The sequence below is a fragment of the Octodon degus genome, unplaced genomic scaffold (genome assembly GCF_000260255.1).
Source record: "Octodon degus isolate 3935 unplaced genomic scaffold, OctDeg1.0 scaffold00146, whole genome shotgun sequence".
Classification (NCBI taxonomy): Eukaryota; Metazoa; Chordata; class Mammalia; order Rodentia; family Octodontidae; genus Octodon; species Octodon degus.
The window spans coordinates 7,085,994-7,095,418 of NW_004524722.1; the positions used below are offsets into that span (position 1 = coordinate 7,085,994).

The 9,425-nt window shown below is 50.1% G+C and overlaps 1 pseudogene; it reads right to left on the minus strand.

Annotated features, from left to right (window-relative positions):
* LOC101580290 overlaps nt 1–1,328 on the minus strand; it is a 21,334-nt pseudogene extending 20,006 nt beyond the window's left edge.
* Nucleotides 1,329–9,425: the final 8,097 nt, after the last annotated feature.

The window sequence follows — 9,425 nt, forward strand, 5'->3', positions numbered from 1 at the left end:
GGGATTGAGCACTTGCCAGGCAAGTGTTTACTCTACTGAGCCATCTCCCCATCCCCTAAACTTGAGATCTTAGGCAAGTTACTCAGATCTCTGCACCTGTCTCATCATCTGTAAAACAGGGTAAGGAGGAGACACGCAGCGCACAGTTAGGTGCTCCCTGTGGCCTCCAGGACACAGCAGGAGGGAAAGAACAAAGCAAAGACATTTATGTCTGGCTGGCCCCTAACACAAGGCAAAACCATTAGACAAGGTGGGTGGTAGGGAGGTAGAGCAATCAGAAAGATGAAGTCATCTGCAGTTACAAAATAACTGTTGTGCAAAAAGATAGAGCAAGACAACCAGAGAAGCAGGAAGAACGCCAGGCACCGCGGCTGCCCTGTGCGACCACGGGGCTCGTGACTCACACGCTCCCTCGCCCCTTTCCCCAGCCACCTGGTGCAGGAGGAAAAAGGGAGGGCGACCGCGGTCATCCGAGAAGCGCTCAGCCAATGCAAGCAGCAGAGGTGGCTAGAGAGGCGCCTGCGAGCTGAGGGCGTCTTGTCGTGATGTCAGATGACAGAGCAGGGCCAGACGTGGACAGGAAGCTGCAGCAGGACGGAAGATAGAACGGATGGACCAGAGGTCCGAGAGCCGGGCCAGGGGCGGGCATTTCCGCACAGGCCACGCTCATTGGTTCCCAAGATAAACCAAATTGTTTTCTAATTGGAAAGTAGTTTCTTTAATCTTTCTTTCTTTCTTTCTTTCTTTCTTTCTTTCTTTCTTTCTTTCTTTCTTTCTTTCTTTCTTTCTTTCTCTGGTACAGGATCTCACTACACAGCTGACTCGCACTGATCCTCCAGTCTCAGCCTCCCCAGCACTGGGATTATAGGTGTGCACCCCCACGCCCAGTTTTGGTGGCCGGCACTGTGCACTCGGGCTTCCGTGCATGCTGTACTGGGAATCAAACCCGGGTCCTTGCACTTGCCAGGCAGGCGCTTAGACCGCCGAACTATCTCCCCAGCCCAAGTAGCTTCTTTAGAGATTTTTTTTTTTTTTTTTTCCCAAAACTGGGGATTGAACTCAGACCAGGAAAGCGCTTATTCCACTGAGCCATCTCCGCGGCCCCTTTCTTTAGAGATTATAAGAAATGACGTCTCCAGGTTCAAGGACTGCATCTTACCCCTGTTTGCTCACTGAAGTGCAGGGCTGAGGTGGTCCCCAGCCCTGGATGGGAAGGAGCGGACCTCCTTAGGAGAGCTCAGAATCATCGAAAGTAGGGCGCCCACATGGACAGTGTGGCCGGGACCAGCTGTGTTTCTGGACACCGGCTGGCGACCTTCATCCGACATAACCGTGGGCAGCTGTGCAGGCAGAGCCTCCTCCCAGCAACACGTTGGAAGATCATCCGGCAACAAAGGAGACGGGCGTGTGGCGCAGGGACTAATGACAGTGCTGCTTTCTCCTGGGTACGACAGGCTGCGGGGCACCTGAGTCTGCCCTGGCAGCGGTCGCTGCGCCCTGACCCTCTGACCGTGCCGCTCCAAACCTCCTCCCACTCTGCACCGCCTCCGCCCCGGGACAGGCACCTGGTTCCCGGCTCCGGATCGGGGGCTGACTGGGCTCTGAGTAATGACCCCGCTGTCCTGTGGTAGGATATGGACTGTAGGGGTGCCCCTCCCCCAGAACTGAGGATGACCCCAGGGCCTTAGCCCTGAGATACGTTCCCAGTCCTCGTGTTTCTTTCTTTCCTTTTTTTCTTTTTTTTCTTTTCTTTTCTTTTTTTTTAAACAGCTTCTCACTAAATTGACCAGACTGGGATGAAAGTTTTGATTCTCCTGCCTCAGCCTTCCAGAGTGCTGAGATTATAGATGTGTGTGCTACCATGTCCAACTGGTCCTCTTTTTATTTGCCAGAAAGGCTTGGAAATACACAAACATCCAGGTACAGACAAACACACCACAGACACTGTTCTAAATCCCTGGCTACTTTTTTTTTTTTTTTTTTTTTTCCAGAACTGGGGATTGAACTCAGGCCCTTGTGCTTGCCAGGCAAGTGCCTATTCAACTGAGCTATCTCCCCGGTCCCCTAACCTTTCCTTGAGATTAAAAAAAAATTATAAGACAAATGCAAGTCCTGAGTTTTAATCCCTGGTACCACCAAATAACAACGACTACAACAACAACAACAACAATAATAATAATAATAGGAGTTTCTGGTTCTTTTCCCCAAAATTTGCCCTTTTGCTCTGTTAATTCCCTAAAATAGTGATCAATCATACCTATATTATTTTATTATTGTTTTCATTTTTTTTTAACTTTGCTTTTTATTTTGAGACAAGGTCTCACTATATAATCCAGGCTGTCCTTGAAGTCACTGTGTAGCCCAAGCTGGCCTTGAACTTACAGGGATCCTCCTGCCTCAGCTTCCTGAGTACTGAGATTATAGGAGGGCACCACCATGCCAGTAAGTAAATTTATTTATTTATTTATTTATTTATTTATTTATTTATTTATTGAGACAGGGCCTTGCTATGCAGTTCACATTCAGGTTGGCCTTGAGCTCGCTTTGTAGCCCAGGCTGGTCTTGAGCTCGAAATGATCCTCCTGCCTCAGCCTCCCGAGTACTGGGATTACAGATGTGCACCACCACACCTGCCTCAGGAAATATTTCTAGCTTACGTATTTTTATCCCCAAAATGGTGGTGGGCCAAATTTGGCCCAACGAAATAATTTGCCCACCATGATCTCTAGGAGGAACATGCAAAAAAGAAAAAACTAAAAAGGCTGGGAGTGGTGGCGTACACCTGCCATGCCAATGCTCAAGAGGCCAAGGCAGGGGGAGCCCTGCAAGCTCAAGGCCAGCCTGGGTGAGTGAGTCTCAAACAACAAAGAAACAAAGAAACAAACAAAATGAAAAAAAAAACCCACAAAAACTTTCAAGATAAATCACAATTCTTTATAGTGGAAACTGCACTGCTTTTACATTTCATTGTCTATAGCTGCATTTTTCAAGTTCCCACTGAGGGAAGACTTCTGCTCCACTGTCCCTCAGGAAGTCTACTGGACCTTCCTCTTACGCAGCACCTGACTCAGTTGGTGCATGTGGGCACAGTGGGCACCGAAGAAGCCGAAGTGGGGTTGGCACATGAGTTCTGCCACACCTCAGCCTCCAGCGGGGGAGAAAGATACCGCAATAGGAGTGGTTGACTCGCCACTGCTTCCCCTTACGCATACGCTCACACACACACACACTCACTGAGCGAGCCACGGTGCTTGCTTCATGACTTTTCCCATCTCATGGGTCTTGGGTGGTGGCCAAAGGCTTTCAGTTCATCTACTGGGTACAGACACTGTCTAAACTTGCTGCTTTGGTCAAAACACTAAGAAGCACATCTTAGGTATGGTAGAAGGACTCAAAACAAGATGTCCTGGTCTTATCCAGGGAGCTGCTCACACACTTGGGGTAAGAAGGAAACATTCCCTATTTAAAGAGTGCCCTTTGAAGCCAGGTATGGTAGCTCCATGCTTGCTATCCCAGCACTCAGGAGGCTGAGGCAGGAGGACCATTGTGAGTTGAGACCAGCCTGAGCTACAGAGTGATCTCAAGGCTGCCTGAACTGCATAGTAAGACCCTGCCTTGAAGAGACAAAAGGGGGGCGCTGGCCAGATAGCTCAGCAGACTAAAGTGCCTGCTTAAGCAGAGCATAGGATCCCCAGCACTACAAGCCGTGCCAGCCCTACCCCCGGCGGCGCTAGCTAAAACCGAGATTAAGCCTGGGCATTGGGGCACACGCCTGTAATCCTAGCTCTCAGGAGACTGAAAACAGGTGGATCACTACGAGTCTGATCTACATAGTGAGATCGTGAACACCCTGTACTAAATACATTTAAAAAAAAAAAAAAGTGGTGCTGAGTGCAGCTCAAAGGTTTGGAGGGTACATGTCTACAGCCAGGCAGGCCCAGCTGTGTGGCTTCAGTGCGGCCTTCTGGGTACATCACACACGATGGATGGCACCTCGGAGCAGAGGAGGTGAGAGACCAGCAAGTGACAGATGCAGGAAGGCACAAGGTCACCTGTGGAGAGGAAGCCCGAGACAGGAAGGAGCCAGACTCACTGGCACAACAAGTTCCCAGGAGCTTGGGCAACCTCATCTCCTCTGCAGGACCAGCACTAGTCCCTCCAGGGAACAGCTGTGACCCAGGCCCCCTTTGAGAAGGTCCCACCGTCACTTAGTACCATTCCCTGGGGACCAGGCTTCTGCACGGAAGCTTGAAAGCACACAGGTATCTCCAAACCACAGCACCATGTGACCTACCAAGGACCGTGAAGTGGGCTTTGTTTGGAGGAAGTGAGTCTGTCCTCATACTGTGTGTGGAGCGGAAGTAGAGGCTGCCCTGAAGGGAAACTGCACAGCCAGCTGCCCCTGCCCACCCTCCTTGAGCTGGGAGACTCCTACAGACCAAGGGCTTTCCTGCTAACAGAGATCCCCAGTGGCTGTGGCGGCTGCTTTGTAGACGCTAGGAATGGAACTCAGGGTGTTCATGCTGAGCTACATCCCAGCCCTTTCTATATTTTTTTTTAAACAGAGCTGACTCTTGTTTTGTTTTGTTTGTCTCAATATGTAGCCCAGGCTGGCCTCAAACTCAGTGATCCTCCTGCCTCAGCCTCCCGAGTGCTGGGATTACAGGTGTGCACCATCACACCCAGCCTTTTTTTATATTTTGAGACAAGGTCCAGGCTCCTGTGTCCAGGCTGGACTCAGACTTGTGACATTCCCCCCTGAGTCTGCCAGAGTGTTGGCATCGTGGGCACACAACTCTACACTCAGCTCTTGCTATTTATATCTGCGTGTCACACGGGAGGAAACTGAAGCTCAAAAGTGACGTGCATTGAGCAGGGTTACACAACTGGTGAGTAGCACAGTCGGGATTCTAATCCAGGGAGCCTGGTCCTAAAATCCCCTTTAAGGGCTGCCTCTGCGGCAGGCGTTCTGCGAACAGTCTTGGCGATCAGAACACGTGATTTGTTTTCCGGGTCTGTGCGGTGACCAGATCCTTATCGCGCTTGTCCTCCCTAGGACGTCCACGAGAGGGTGACCTTTCCCACTAGTTCTCGGCTGCAGGCTTTGGCCCTGGGGATTTAAGTCGCAGTTCTTAGGCCACTGAGAATTTGGCTGGTCATTGGTACAGTTTGTAGAGGTTTCTTGACACCTGGAACATGGGTACCCCACGTTAATGCTAAATAAATAACTCCACTTCATGAGAAGGTTGCCTACCCCATCCAGCAGCCCAGGCTGTATCTCTGCCCGCGGCTGAACACACCTGAGCCCATTTGCCCTACAGCAGAGGCTGCCAAACAGCAGCCTCCCCTTCTCTTCTCCCATTCTCCTGCTTGTTTTCCAGTTGTCTGGAGGCCTCAACAAGTATCTCAGTAGAATAAGCACTTGCCTAGCAAGTGCAAGGGCCTGAGTTCAATCCCCGGTTCCACCAATAATAATAATAATAATAATAATAAGTTTCAGAGGTCCTGAAGCCTGGGAAAATTTAATCATCATGTAGTTCCTCTTCGCTCGCTGCCAGCTCTGCAGATCCCTGTTCATAATGACCCATTTGCTACAGAAAACCAGGTTTCATCTGTGTCCTTTCCCAAGACAGAAAGAGTGGGGTGGGTGCTGTGGGTTGCCCAGATTTCCCTTCAGGAGAAAAGGACTCATTAGCCAGCCATGGTGGCACATACTAGCACATGCCGGTAATCCCAGCACTCAGGAGGCTGAGGCAAACTCAAGGCTCACCTAGAAAGTGAGCTAGATAGTGAGATTGAACTGCATAGTAGGAGCCTGTCTCAAAAACAAACAAAAGGACTTATTATTCAGGGGCACTGCTGGGTTATGGGCCTTGCCTGTGGGCCTACAGAGGCCTCTTCCCTGTGAATTTCACTGCTTGAAGCCATGCCTCTTATCTTTCAGGGTTTTTTTGTTTGTTTGTTTTCAGAACCAGGGATTGAACTCAGGCCCTTGTATTTGCCAGGCAAAGCACTTATGCTACTGAGCTATCTCCCTGGCCCCCATGTTTCTTATCTTTCCCTTTCTTCTCCATCTACCTTGTCTTCCTCCCTGGGATACTGATCCCTGAGAGCACTGAGGCAAAAGCAGATCCCCACACTAGATTTATTTTTGAAGATAGGGTCTCACTAAATGGCCTAGGCTAGGCTCAAACTCACAATCCTAGCCCAGTCACTTTCAAACCCAGTGTGCTTGACTTACAGAGTCTTTCTCAAACTAAAGAATAAAAGATTTAGGGCTGGGAAGATGGCCCAATAGAGTAAGCACTTACCTGGCAAGTGTAAGGGCCTGAGTTCAAACCCCGGTTCTACCAAAAAATTAAAAAAATCAAAAAAGAATAAAAATTTTAAAGGGCTGGGGATGTGCTCAGTGGGAAGGCCTCAGGCCCCGTCACCAAAGGAAACAAAATCTCCTCCTATGTCACCACACGCCCTTCGCAGAGCAGCACATATTCTGAGACTCATCAGTCTAGAGGGGCATAAAGGCCCGGGCCTCTTGCCTCTCGTTCTGAGGCGTTATCCCCACGTCAGAGCTTGCTGTAGGGCCAGGTAAAGCTTTTGTGCGGAGCGCAGAGGAACTCGTCCTCTCTGCCCAGTCCTGCTTTTCGCCTTTCCTCTACAGGTCGTAGTGCAATGTCAAGCAGAACTGCCTAAACAGCACCCAGGATCTGGAGGCTGATTTATTTATATTGACGGCACTGGTCGATGGGTGCAGATTCCCAAAACATCAGGCCCTGGTCTCTGGTGGCCGAGGGCTGCTGTGGGATTAGCAAGCAGGGATTCCAGAGGCAGAATGGCTTATCAGCTGGGACTGGGTCCTACAGTGGGCCTCACCGTGACAGCTATGCATCACAATGACAGAAGCAACTGGACTGGAACAGGAACTGTTACTTGGGCAACTAACACCCTGACGTATGCTGGCTGGGGCTAGGGAACACTTTCTGCTGTAGTCATTCTTTATTTTGGGTCTTTTGATTTGTTTATTTTAGGGTTCATTGGCTTGATTGGTTGGTTGGTTCAGATAGGCCACAACTGCACAGCAGTCCTCATGCCTCAGCTTCTTAGCTGTGGGAGCTGCAAGTCCTGGCCGCAGGCGGTGCTTCTAAGAGCAGGCTCTGATAAACCTCCCGTAACTCATCTCCACTATGTGTCAGGGCGCCCAGCGGTGCTCTGAGGAAGCAGCAGCAGGGTGGGGCGTGGAGGGCCGGATCAGCCCCCCCTGCTGCAGTAAAGACCTGCTGTGGGTAGGTGGGGCTCAGATTACCAAAAGCAAACTGGCATAATAAAACAGCTGACTGGCACACCTAGGACAGTAGTGGCAGACTGCGGCATGCCTGTGCCACAGCGGGCTGTTGGTATCGTTGAAAACTCTGAAAGGCTCACTGTCACTAGCCTACATCCTAACTGGCTTCGTGATTTTTGAAACACCAGAAAAATGATAACTAGAGGGACAGGGGAATTGAGTAGCTTTGCTAAGCCCACTCAGCACTCTGGGAGGAAAAAGTAAAAAGCTGAAAGAAATGAACTGACAGATGCACTTGAAAACATGATAGTCCAAGGTCTGGCCAGACAGCTCAGTGGACTAAAGCACTTGCTTAGGCAGAGCCCAGCAGCTGGGGTTTGATCCCCGGTGTGCCCTGCTGACCCCGCCCCTGGGGTGCATTGAGCCTGCGATTGAGACTGGGCGTGGTGGTGCATGCCTGTAATCCCAGCACTTGGGAGGCTGAAAACAGGAGAATCGTCTCATTACAATCTATGTAGTGAGACCCTCTAGACCCTGTAATATATTGCAATGCTGTTGCAATAAGGGAAAAGGATCTGGAATGGATAGAAGGAACGCTGGGTGTGGTGGCACACACCTGTAATCCCAGCACTCAGGAGGCTGAGGCAGGAGCGTTGCTGTAACTTCCAGCCCAGTCTGGCCTCCATAGTGAGTTCAAGCCCGCCTGAAACTACATAGCAAGACTTGTTTCAAAAAAAGAAAAAAAAGAGTAGGAGGAGCATCACTTGCAGCCTGAGATCAGCTGCACGACCTATAGTTCTTCCCACCTTCTTTCTCCCTCCACATCCCCATTAGTATGCTGGCTCCAAGTGGCACTGCCTGTGGGAGATGATGTGACAAACCGCTTGGGTCTTCCTTCCAGAATGAATAATCCATGTCTCTAGCTTCTTGGCATGATCTCAACAGAAAGTCATCCCACAAGGACTTCCCTAGGCGAAAGCAGCCCCGACACCATTTCAGAATGGCTATAAAGGGTCTCCCTGCCTCAGAATTCTCAGCGCCAAATGAAGCTTCTGTGAAGCAAGCAAGAAACCTGTCTCCCCATTGGTCCCTGTACCCAGGTCTGCCTCTGTCCATCCATCTATACTCAGACACAGCCAGGCGTGGTGGCACACGCCTGTAATCCCGCACAGGCCGAAGCAAGAGGACTGCCGTGTGTTTGAAGCCAGCCTGGGTTCCATAGTGAGATACTGTCTCAAAAAAAAAAAAAATAAATAAATAAATAAAAATAAATTCAGAAACTACAAAAGTAAAAAGGCCATTATTTGGGGTTGTGGGAGTTGCATTTCAGAAGGCATAGGTTCAGGCAGCTCTGCACCTGTGTGTCCAAGAGGAAAAGTGATCACGTGGACTACTGGAGGTTGAGAAAGAAGCACATGACAGAAGATAAGAAAAGAACAGATGGCCAGAATGCAGTGTCCGCAGAGCAGGGATTCAGTCGTCTTTTGGCATGTGCCTCGAGCCTTGGAGTAAAACGTAGCTGTCCAGCTGTTCTGGCCAGCAGAATATCGCCCAAAGGGTGGAGGTGACCAAAGTTCACAGTCTCAGCAGCAGCGGGGATGGCGCACAAGGCCTGCCCTCTCTGGCCTGTTCTGAAAAGCTCTTTGGATGTCGCTTTGGTCACAATCTCCCTCTTGCTTTCACATCGCCTTCCCTTTCCTTCACGTTTATTCCAGGAGCACTTAGGAATAAGTGTGTTCGTTTATTGGGGTCCCACTGCATAGTTCGGGCTGGTCTCGGGTTCACCAAGAATTTGTGCACCACCACACCCTACAGCGTGAATCTCAGTCTCAGAGCCCAGTGATGGAGGACAATGGTGTCCAGCTCAGACCTGACCACCTATCTACAGAGAAGGAGCAAGTGATAGGCTGAAGGAATCTGGTTCTCTCAGAGCAACACAGAGTCCAGGTGTGGTGGTGCACACCTGTAATCCCACCACTCAGGAGGCTGAGGCAGAAGGATCCCCTTGAGTTTGAGCCAGTTTTGGTTAGTCTTTTTTTTTTTTTTTTTTTTTTTCAGAATCAGTGATTGAACTCAGGTCCTTGCGCTTGCCAAGGAAGCACTTATCCACTGGCCATCTCCCCGGCCCTGAGCCAGTTTTGAG